General features: G+C 33.5%; 1 non-coding gene across 1 annotated transcript; it reads right to left on the reverse strand.

Annotated features, from left to right (window-relative positions):
- Nucleotides 1–12,014: 12,014 nt before the first annotated feature.
- On the reverse strand, nt 12,015–12,085 carry Trnag-gcc. Its single transcript has one exon. It is a non-coding gene; the product is annotated as a tRNA-Gly (tRNA).
- Between the last annotated feature and the right edge of the window lie 806 nt (nt 12,086–12,891).

Consider the following 12,891-nt stretch of genomic DNA (forward strand, 5'->3'; position numbering starts at 1 on the left):
ACTGTTAGGTACAACAGTGAGGTAAAACATAGTTATAGAGAAGAAAACAATATTTTAAAAGTGAAATGGTTGGTTTTCCCATAAGACGCTGTAGACAGCGTACCACAGATTGGACACAAATTTGATTTTCGCATTTGCGGAGAATGCGCAACGTAGGATGTCCAACTGCTCCATAAAGGAAAAAAGTATTTTGTATTTGTATTTGTATTTGTATTTTATTTTATTTGGTATTTGAGGTTTTGGGAGAAAAAATGTATTTTGAAGGACGAGTATTTTAAAATATAGTATTTGTATTTTTAAAATACTCGTTTTTTTCAAATACGATACACTGCTTGAAATTCTCCAAAAATCACGCGGAATAGTCGAAATTGAACGCTGATTTCGATTTAGTTATTGGTTTTCTCGTTAAACCAGCCGTTTCAAAAATTAACGAAACAGTGCTGTTAGCGCAACAACTTAATTTAGGGTTTTGAAAGATTAAATCAAAAACTATAAGACCAATAGGAAAATAAACCTGATTTTCGTGATTTATATTCAATTTTGATTCGAATTCATGTATTTTAAGCAAAATTTGAAATTTGGAATAAAAAAGTGGGAAGGGTATAGCCTTCCCACTTTTGTCAAAATCTACCAAAAACGACATCTCTTGAAATTCTCCAAAAATCACACGGAATAATCGAAATTGAACGCTGATTTCGATTTAGTTATTGGTTTTCTCGTTAAACCAGCCGTTTCAAAAATTAACGAAACAGTGCTGTTAGCGCAACAACTTAATTTAGGGTTTTTAAGGATTAAATCAAAAACTATAAGACCAGTAGGAAAATAAACCTGATTTTCGTGATTTTCATTCAATTTTGATTCGAATTCATGTATTTTAAGCAAAATTTGAAATTTGGCCAAAAATGAAAAAGTGGGAAGGGTATAGCCTTCCCACTTTTGTCAAAATCTACAAAAAACGACATCTCTTGAAATTCTCCAAAAATCACACGGAATAATCGAAATTGAACGCTGATTTCGATTTAGTTATTGGTTTTCTCGTTAAACCAGCCGTTTCAAAAATTAACGAAACAGTGCTGTTAGCGCAACAACTTAATTTAGGGTTTTAAGGATTAAATCAAAAACTATAAGACCAGTAGGAAAATAAACCTGATTTTCGTGATTTTCATTCAATTTTTATTCGAATTCATGTATTTTAAGCAAAATTTGAAATTTGGCCAAAAATGAAAAAGTGGGAAGGGTATAGCCTTCCCACTTTTGTCAAAATCTACCAAAAACGACATCTCTTGAAATTCTCCAAAAACCACACGGAATAATCGAAATTGAACGCTGATTTCGATTTAGTTATTGGTTTTCTCGTTAAACCAGCCGTTTCAAAAATGAACGAAACAGTGCTGTTAGCGCAACAACTTAATTTAGGGTTTTTAAGGATTAAATAAAAAACTATAAGACCAGTAGGAAAATAAACCTGATTTTCGTGATTTTCATTCAATTTTGATTCGAATTCATGTATTTTAAGCAAAATTTGAAATTTGGCCAAAATGAAAAAGTGGGAAGGGTATAGCCTTCCCACTTTTGTCAAAATCTACCAAAAACGACATCTCTTGAAATTCTCCAAAAATCACACGGAATAATCGAAATTGAACGCTGATTTCGATTTAGTTATTGGTTTACTCGTTAAACCAGCCGTTAAAAAATTAACGAAACAGTGCTGTTAGCGCAACAACTTAATTTAGGGTTTTTAAGGATTAAATCAAAAACTATAAGACCAATAGGAAAATAAACCTGATTTTCGTGATTTTCATTCAATTTTGATTCGAATTCATGTATTTTAAGCAAAATTTGAAATTTGGCCAAAATGAAAAAGTGGGAAGGGTATAGCCTTCCCACTTTTGTCAAAATCTTCCAAAAACGACATCTCTTGAAATTCTCCAAAAATCACACGGAATAATCGAAATTGAACGCTGATTTCGATTTAGTTATTGGTTTTCTCGTTAAACCAGCCGTTTAAAAATTAACGAAACAGTGCTGTTAGCGCAACAACTTAATTTAGGGTTTTTAAGGATTAAATCAAAACTATAAGACCAATAGGAAAATAAACCTGATTTTCGTGATTTTCATTCAATTTTGATTCGAATTCATGTATTTTAAGCAAAATTTGAAATTTGGCAAAAAATAAAAAAGGGGGAGGGGATTATCCCCTTCCTTTTTTTACAAAAACCACCAAAAACGACATCTCTTGAAATTCTCCAAAAATCACACGGAATAATCGAAATTGAACGCTGATTTCGATTTATTGTTTTATTGTTTTTCGTTAAACCAGCCGTTTTCAAAAATTAACGAAACAGTGCTGTTAGCGCAACAACTTAATTTAGAGTTTTTAAAATTAAATCAAAAACTATAAGACCAATAGGAAAATAAACCTGATTTTCGTGATTTTCATTCAATTTTGATTCGAATTCATGTATTTTAAGCAAAATTTGAAATTTGGCCAAAAATGAAAAAGTGGGAAGGGTATAGCCTTCCCACTTTTGTCAAAATCTACCAAAAACGACATCTCTTGAAATTCTCCAAAAATCACACGGAATAATCGAAATTGAACGCTGATTTCGATTTAGTTATTGGTTTTCTCGTTAAACCAGCCGTTTAAAAAATTAACGAAACAGTGCTGTTAGCGCAACAACTTAATTTAGGGTTTTTAAGGATTAAATCAAAAACTATAAGACCAATAGGAAAATAAACCTGATTTTCGTGATTTTCATTCAATTTTGATTCGAATTCATGTATTTTAAGCAAAATTTGAAATTTGGCCAAAATGAAAAAGTGGGAAGGGTATAGCCTTCCCACTTTTGTCAAAATCTACCAAAAACGACATCTCTTGAAATTCTCCAAAAATCACACGGAATAATCGAAATTGAACGCTGATTTCGATTTAGTTATTGGTTTTCTCGTTAAACCAGCCGTTTAAAAAATTAACGAAACAGTGCTGTTAGCGCAACAACTTAATTTAGGGTTTTTAAGGATTAAATCAAAAACTATAAGACCAATAGGAAAATAAACCTGATTTTCGTGATTTTCATTCAATTTTGATTCGAATTCATGTATTTTAAGCAAAATTTGAAATTTGGCCAAAATGAAAAAGTGGGAAGGGTATAGCCTTCCCACTTTTGTCAAAATCTACCAAAAACGACATCTCTTGAAATTCTCCAAAAATCACACGGAATAATCGAAATTGAACGCTGATTTCGATTTAGTTATTGGTTTACTCGTTAAACCAGCCGTTTCAAAAATTAACGAAACAGTGCTGTTAGCGCAACAACTTAATTTAGGGTTTTAAGGATTAAATCAAAAACTATAAGACCAATAGGAAAATAAACCTGATTTTCGTGATTTTCATTCAATTTTGATTCGAATTCATGTATTTTAAGCAAAATTTGAAATTTGGCCAAAAATGAAAAAGTGGGAAGGGTATAGCCTTCCCACTTTTGTCAAAATCTACCAAAAACGACATCTCTTGAAATTCTCCAAAAATCACACGGAATAATCGAAATTGAACGCTGATTTCGATTTAGTTATTGGTTTTCTCGTTAAACCAGCCGTTTAAAAAAATTAACGAAACAGTGCTGTTAGCGCAACAACTTAATTTAGGGTTTTTAAGGATTAAATCAAAAACTATAAGACCAATAGGAAAATAAACCTGATTTTCGTGATTTTCATTCAATTTTGATTCGAATTCATGTATTTTAAGCAAAATTTGATTTGGCAAAATTTGGATGATGAAAAGTGGGAAGGGTATAGCCTTCCCACTTTTGTCAAAATCTACCAAAAACGACATCTCTTGAAATTCTCCAAAAATCACACGGAATAATCGAAATTGAACGCTGATTTCGATTTAGTTATTGGTTTTCTCGTTAAACCAGCCGTTTCAAAAATTAACGAAACAGTGCTGTTAGCGCAACAACTTAATTTAGGGTTTTTAAGGATTAAATCAAAAACTATAAGACCAATAGGAAAATAAACCTGATTTTCGTGATTTTCATTCAATTTTGATTCGAATTCATGTATTTTAAGCAAAATTTGAAATTTGGTAAAAATGAAAAAGTGGGAAGGGTATAGCCTTCCCACTTTTGTCAAAATCTACCAAAAACGACATCTCTTGAAATTCTCCAAAAATCACACGGAATAATCGAAATTGAACGCTGATTTCGATTTAGTTATTGGTTTTCTCGTTAAACCAGCCGTTTCAAAAATTAACGAAACAGTGCTGTTAGCGCAACAACTTAATTTAGGGTTTTTAAGGATTAAATCAAAAACTATAAGACCAATAGGAAAATAAACCTGATTTTCGTGATTTTCATTCAATTTTGATTCGAATTCATGTATTTTAAGCAAAATTTGAAATTTGGCCAAAATGAAAAATTGGAAGGGTAATACCCTCCCCCCTTTTTAAAAATTGTAAAAACAGGGGAGGGACATCTCTTGAAATTTTAAAAGAATCCAAAATCAGAAATTGAACGCTGATTTCGATTTAGTTTTCTATTGGTTTTTTAAACCAGCCGTTTCAAAATTAACGAAACAGTGCTGTTAGCGCAACAACTTAATTTAGGGTTTTAAGGATTAAATCAAAAACTATAAGACCAATAGGAAAATAAACCTGATTTTCGTGATTTTCTTCAATTGATTCAAAAGTTAAAACATACGTAATAAACCTGATTTTCGTGATTTTCATTCAATTTTGATTCGAATTCATGTATTTTAAGCAAAATTTGAAATTTGGCCAAAAATGAAAAAGTGGGAAGGGTATAGCCTTCCCACTTTTGTCAAAATCTACCAAAAACGACATCTCTTGAAATTCTCCAAAAATCACACGGAATAATCGAAATTGAACGCTGATTTCGATTTAGTTATTGGTTTTCTCGTTAAACCAGCCGTTTCAAAAATTAACGAAACAGTGCTGTTAGCGCAACAACTTAATTTAGGGTTTTTAAGGATTAAATCCAAAACTATAAGACCAATAGGAAAATAAACCTGATTTTCGTGATTTTCATTCAATTTTGATTCGAATTCATGTATTTTAAGCAAAATTTGAAATTTGGCCAAAAATGAAAAAGTGGGAAGGGTATAGCCTTCCATTCTTTTTACTTTAAAATCTACCAAAAACGACATCTCTTGAAATTCTCCAAAAATCACACGGAATAATCGAAATTGAACGCTGATTTCGATTTAGTTATTGGTTTTCTCGTTAAACCAGCCGTTTCAAAAATTAACGAAACAGTGCTGTTAGCGCAACAACTTAATTTAGGGTTTTTAAAGATTAAATCAAAAACTATAAGACCAATAGGAAAATAAACCTGATTTTCGTGATTTTCATTCAATTTTGATTCGAATTCATGTATTTTAAGCAAAATTTGAAATTTGGCCAAAATGAAAAAGTGGGAAGGGTATAGCCTTCCCACTTTTTCAAAATCTACCAAAAACGACATCTCTTGAAATTCTCCAAAAATCACACGGAATAATCGAAATTGAACGCTGATTTCGATTTAGTTATTGGTTTTCTCGTTAAACCAGCCGTTTCAAAAATTAACGAAACAGTGCTGTTAGCGCAACAACTTAATTTAGGGTTTTTAAGGATTAAATCAAAAACTATAAGACCAATAGGAAAATAAACCTGATTTTCGTGATTTTCATTCAATTTTGATTCGAATTCATGTATTTTAAGCAAAATTTGAAATTTGGCCATTTGCAAAATGAAAAAGTGGGAAGGGTATAGCCTTCCCCTTTTTGTCCAAAAATCTACCAAAAACGACATCTCTTGAAATTCTCCAAAAATCACACGGAATAATCGAAATTGAACGCTGATTTCGATTTAGTTATTGGTTTTCTCGTTAAACCAGCCGTTTCAAAAATTAACGAAACAGTGCTGTTAGCGCAACAACTTAATTTAGGGTTTTAAGGATTAAATCAAAAACTATAAGACCAATAGGAAAATAAACCTGATTTTCGTGATTTTCATTCAATTTTGATTCAATTCATGTATTTTAAGCAAAATTTGAAATTTGGCCAAAAATGAAAAAGTGGGAAGGGTATAGCCTTCCCACTTTTGTCAAAATCTACCAAAAACGACATCTCTTGAAATTCTCCAAAAATCACACGGAATAATCGAAATTGAACGCTGATTTCGATTTAGTTATTGGTTTTCTCGTTAAACCAGCCGTTTCAAAATTAACGAAACAGTGCTGTTAGCGCAACAACTTAATTTAGGGTTTTTAAGGATTAAATCAAAAACTATAAGACCAATAGGAAAATAAACCTGATTTTCGTGATTTTCATTCAATTTTGATTCGAATTCATGTATTTTAAGCAAAATTTGAAATTTGGCCAAAAAGAAAAAGGGGGAGGGAAATAAAGCCTTCCCACTTTTGTCAAAATCTACCAAAAACGACATCTCTTGAAATTCTCCAAAAATCACACGGAATAATCGAAATTGAACGCTGATTTCGATTTAGTTATTGGTTTTCTCGTTAAACCAGCCGTTTCAAAAATTAACGAAACAGTGCTGTTAGCGCAACAACTTAATTTAGGGTTTTTAAGGATTAAATCAAAAACTATAAGACCAATAGGAAAATAAACCTGATTTTCGTGATTTTCATTCAATTTTGATTCGAATTCATGTATTTTAAGCAAAATTTGAAATTTGGCCTGGGGGGGGAAGAAGAAAAAGGGGGGAGGGGCCTTCCCACTTTTGTCAAAATCTACCAAAAACGACATCTCTTGAAATTCTCCAAAAATCACACGGAATAATCGAAATTGAACGCTGATTTCGATTTAGTTATTGGTTTTCTCGTTAAACCAGCCGTTTCAAAAATTAACGAAACAGTGCTGTTAGCGCAACAACTTAATTTAGGTTTTTAAGGATTAAATCAAAACTATAAGACCAATAGGAAAATAAACCTGATTTTCGTGATTTTCATTCAATTTTGATTCGAATTCATGTATTTTAAGCAAAATTTGAAATTTGGCCAAAAATGAAAAAGTGGGAAGGGTATAGCCTTCCCACTTTTGTCAAAATCTACCAAAAACGACATCTCTTGAAATTCTCCAAAAATCACACGGAATAATCGAAATTGAACGCTGATTTCGATTTAGTTATTGGTTTTCTCGTTAAACCAGCCGTTTCAAAAATTAACGAAACAGTGCTGTTAGCGCAACAACTTAATTTAGGGTTTTTAAGGATTAAATCAAAAACTATAAGACCAATAGGAAAATAAACCTGATTTTCGTGATTTTCATTCAATTTTGATTCGAATTCATGTATTTTAAGCAAAATTTGAAATTTGGCCAAAAATGAAAAAGTGGGAAGGGTATAGCCTTCCCACTTTTGTCAAAATCTACCAAAAACGACATCTCTTGAAATTCTCCAAAAATCACACGGAATAATCGAAATTGAACGCTGATTTCGATTTAGTTATTGGTTTTCTCGTTAAACCAGCCGTTTCAAAAATTAACGAAACAGTGCTGTTAGCGCAACAACTTAATTTAGGGTTTTTAAGGATTAAATCAAAAACTATAAGACCAATAGGAAAATAAACCTGATTTTCGTGATTTTCATTCAATTTTGATTCGAATTCATGGAATTTTAAAAGTCAAAATAAAAGTGAAATTGGAAGGTTTCGATTTAGTTAAACCGCCTCAAAAACGAAGGGATACGATGTCAAAATCTAAAACGACATCTCTTGAAATTCTCCAAAAAATCACACGGAATAATCGAAATTGAACGCTGATTTCGATTTAGTTATTGGTTTTCTCGTTAAACCAGCCGTTTCAAAAATTAACGAAACAGTGCTGTTAGCGCAACAACTTAATTTAGGGAGTAAAAGATTAAATCAAAAACTATAAGACCAATAGGAAAATAAACCTGATTTTCGTGATTTTCATTCAATTTTGATTCGAATTCATGTATTTTAAGCAAAATTTGAAATTTGAGTGGGGAAGGGTATAGCCACTTTTTGTCAAAATCTACCAAAAACGACATCTCTGAAATTCTCCAAAAAATCACACGGAATAATCGGAAATTGAACGCTGATTTCGATTTAGTTATTGGTTTACTGTTAAACCAAAAGCCGTTTCAAAAATTAACGAAACAGTGCTGTTAGCGCAACAACTTAATTTAGGGTTTTTAAGGATTAAATCAAAAACTATAAGACCAATAAGAAAATAAACCTGATTTTCGTGATTTTCATTCAATTTTGATTCGAATTCATGTATTTTAAGCAAAATTTGAAATTTGGCCAAAAAAAAAAAGTGGGAAGGGTATAGCCTTCCCACTTTTGTAAAAACTACCAAAAACGACATCTCTTGAAATTCTCCAAAAATCACACGGAATAATCGAAATTGAACGCTGATTTCGATTTAGTTATTGGTTTTCTCGTTAAACCAGCCGTTTCAAAAATTAACGAAACAGTGCTGTTAGCGCAACAACTTAATTTAGGGTTTTTAAGGATTAAATCAAAAACTATAAGACCAATAGGAAAATAAACCTGATTTTCGTGATTTTCATTCAATTTTGATTCGAATTCATGTATTTTAAGAAAAATTTGAAATTTGGCCAAAAATGAAAAAGTGGGAAGGGTATAGCCTTCCCACTTTTGTCAAAATCTACCAAAAACGACATCTCTTGAAATTCTCAAAAATCACACGGAATAATCGAAATTGAACGCTGATTTCGATTTAGTTATTGGTTTAATCGTTAAACCAGCCGTTTCAAAAATTAACGAAACAGTGCTGTTAGCGCAACAAATTAATTTAGGGTTTTTAAGGATTAAATCAAAACTATAAGACCAATAAGAAAATAAACCTGATTTTCGTGATTTTCATTCAATTTTGATTCGAATTCATGTATTTTAAGCAAAATTTGAAATTTGGCCAAAAATGAAAAAGTGGGAAGGGTATAGCCTTCCCACTTTTGTAAAAACTACCAAAAACGACATCTCTTGAAATTCTCCAAAAATCACACGGAATAATCGAAATTGAACGCTGATTTCGATTTAGTTATTGGTTTTCTCGTTAAACCAGCCGTTTCAAAAATTAACGAAACAGTGCTGTTAGCGCAACAACTTAATTTAGGGTTTTAAGGATTAAATCAAAAACTATAAGACCAATAGGAAAATAAACCTGATTTTCGTGATTTTCATTCAATTTTGATTCGAATTCATGTATTTTAAGCAAAATTTGAAATTTGGCCAAAAATGAAAAAGTGGGAAGGGTATAGCCTTCCCACTTTTGTCAAAATCTACCAAAAACGACATCTCTTGAAATTCTCCAAAAATCACACGGAATAGTCGAAATTGAACGCTGATTTCGATTTAGTTGTTGGTTTTCTCGTTAAACCAGCCGTTTCAAAAATTAACGAAACAGTGCTGTTAGCGCAACAACTTAATTTAGGGTTTTAAGGATTAAATCAAAAACTATAAGACCAATAGGAAAATAAACCTGATTTTCGTGATTTTCATTCAATTTTGATTCGAATTCATGTATTTTAAGCAAAATTTGAAATTTGGCCAAAAATGAAAAAGTGGGAAGGGTATAGCCTTCCCACCCGAATTTGCAAGTAAAATTAAGCAAAAATTCAAGAGACACGTGAAAGGGCTATATAAAATTATAGTATAAAATATAAAAATCAATATGAATTCCATATACCCGAAAATGCGTGTGTGTGAAGCACGTAATCAGTAGGGAAACGGGGAACGACTAAATTGCCTTGTTAACCGGTACGGCCTGACCCCTACCGGCATGCAGAAGCATCGCCTGTGGAGGGTTATAGGGGAGTTCAGTCTTTACCTTGTAGTCTATGGTTCTACGCACATCAGCCATCTTCTTAGCTTCCACCGCTTTTTTTTATTTTTTTATTTGAGCCAGACAGAAAGAAGTGTTATGTAAGCAACTGCCTTAAATTATAAGTGTCCATTGCCAAGCGATAAATGCCAACGGAAGCAAGCTCACTGCCTGAAGAGTAAGGCGAGATTGGACCCCCCGACAGCAGCCCCTCCCCAAGCACCAGCCACAAACGCATTACCTGTGCTTTGGATACTGGTGGTGTAATTTTGTCGTCAAAGAACATTGTACTCCACCTTTTAATGGCCTACCATGACAGGCTAGTGTCAGGGTGGAGGTGGGGGCTACTGTTGGGGGATGACCACATGCCTTGCTCTCTGCTTTAGTTGGGGAATACAAAAATATGAACAATTGCCTTGTTCTATTTATTAGCTACATGGCAGTATCTGCTAGCACACAGCAACTTTGTTTCTACCTTGTTGAGAGAATGTTGCTACCTACCTAACCTCCTGATTTCTCTTGTTATGATCAAATTATGCATTCTTCAGACACAGCTACATCTGGCTTCAGGTATCCAAAAGCAGACAGGTATCCAAAAGCAGATTAATTGAGGGTGGAATACATCCCCTTGAGTGAAACACAACATTATTGTAATGAGTTTACAAGTCTAATACTTGAGCCTTGTCAAAAACGAAAAAAGGTTGATGTTGCAACTGCCTTTTAAATACACATTTGCCCCCAACAAGCTGATCTTCCTCAACTAATGAGGTACACAATTCTGTAATTCAAAAAGGACATAAAAAGGTATGAGGTCTCAGTGAGTCATAGTAAAGTAACTGATTAAGAAGTTACAAAGACGAAGACAAACACGGCTCATGAACAAACCAGCTAACGATCTTATTAATGTATACCATTTTTCTTAACATAACTACGGTGATTTACGACGCTGTTTTAACTTAAGAGTTCAACCACGAGGGACCAACGCCATCTAAAGGTGTATATCTGACACATTTTAGGAAATTATAACGCAATAAGTCAATAACCAATAAGCATAAGTGGGTGGGTTTTATTTGTTGTAATGTTACTTTCCAAATAGGCAAGAAATTTCTTTATGCCTTATTTGTGTATGAACTTAATTGAAAAATCTCGGCAAGCTTTTGAAGATCAAATCCTATTTTCCCGCAATCGTTTTGCCTACTGTTTTTTAAATTACATTTTATCACTGTTTTTTTAATACAATTTTATCGTTGCCTTTTAAATACTATAAAACGACAATTTGTTTCCATATATATTATGCTAATCCTTTTAACTGTGCCAAAACTATCAAGTATCGGAGCTTACTGGCGATGTGGTATGAAACAGCCGCAATGCCATCTATGGAGCTTAACATGCGTAGCTCAAGCTCTCCCGTACAAAGGGTAACCCGGGGTAACCCCGTTACTACTCTTGGTATACTTCATGGTTTCACCGGTTTCACGTTGTCAGTGCGTTTGACGAAGAACTTCAAATAAAATTAACAACTGTGTCTTAAGGTATAAGGTAACCGATTCTAAAGATCTTCAAACTATAATAGAATACGAAGCGTTAAACAGGAAACGTAACACAGTGCAATCGGAGTGATAAGATCAGTTATCAAGCCTTCCCTATCTAACTCATAGTTTTCCTCGCACTTATAAATAACGGACAAAGTGCAATGGTTCTTGTTTGTCTGCTCAATTCTAGCAATACTTGAAAATACTTGAAATACTCAAAGAAATGAGATGCTAAAAGAGCATCGCCCAACGTGGGGCTCGAACCCACGACCCTGAGATTAAGAGTCTCATGCTCTACCGACTGAGCTAGCCAGGCTTGTTAGAATTTGTTTAAGCTTTCAAATATACCCCATAATTAAAAATTAACGAAATAAATTAGAAAACGAATGGCTCTCCTACCATTCATAGTACTACACTGTACCCTTCTACCCATTGATTCTCAACTGCAACCATCAAACATGCAATTTCGATAGCTATCCTCTAAAATTTTTAAAGATTTTTCTTTTAAACAGCCAGAAGATTTCTTTACCCTTTACTTTTTTCAAAAAGTAGGTACAAGTATGGCTAAACAATTGCGAAAAAATAAGAATTGCTCTTTAAAGGCGCAACAACGAGCAGTAATGTTTTTCACTATTAAAGTTGGACAAACAAAAATGCATCGACCGGGAATCGAACCCGGGCCGCCCGCGTGGCAGGCGAGCATTCTACCACTGAACCATCGATGCTTATTAACAATTTGGATTTTTATACTTGCAATCAGAATGCGGTTACTGATATTGGCATTACCTACGTGCCATCAGGCCACCGCGAACTAATTTAAATGGATGTGTTTGAGAATCTATTACCATGATTGAAAGCAATAGAATGTCAAAAGAGTTGAAACAGAAAAAAGAAAAACGTGTCAATAACGACGAAATCGCAAAAAAGCAATAGAATTCGAAGGAGCAAACATAGATCAGAAAACAAACACAAGTGTATACGATAAATCCTGTTGGATTTCATTAGCCTTTATCTCACTTAATTTTAGGGTATTATATTTTTAGGTGTGCCAAAGCTCTTTGTTTTGGGGAAAGCCGGATGCCCCGTGATATGTCCCAGATGTATATAGAACACCAGCAGCTGCAACAAAGCGTATTATCGAAAATCAACTATAAAAACACTTAACGAAGGAAGGATGGGAAAAACCGTTGCCTGCCGTCGGTGCTTCTTAGTTGCTTTTAGCGAAGTTTAGGGTGCGGCGCGCGCCGATGCAAAGCCGGTCGTGACAAACGACCTTGGTTTCAGACGTTCTTATGGAGAAAGTTTGCTGCCCTTCCGATCGGTGTTCAGCAGTTTCTTTTACGCACCCGGTGACAGCAGAGTATCGATAATCCCTCCTTCAGGCTCACCATCCAAAGAGATTCGGTTAGTTCTATAGTTCATTTTGGTGTTCATATACAGTAGATGCAGCGCAAATTAAACCCGGAGGTCTGCATTAAAGGCTCGTATAATTCTCCCAACCTTGTTTCTTTTATAGGTTTGTTTATAAAAA

The sequence above is a fragment of the Daphnia magna genome, linkage group LG1 (assembly GCF_020631705.1).
Source record: "Daphnia magna isolate NIES linkage group LG1, ASM2063170v1.1, whole genome shotgun sequence".
In the NCBI taxonomy this organism is placed as follows: domain Eukaryota; kingdom Metazoa; phylum Arthropoda; class Branchiopoda; order Diplostraca; family Daphniidae; genus Daphnia; species Daphnia magna.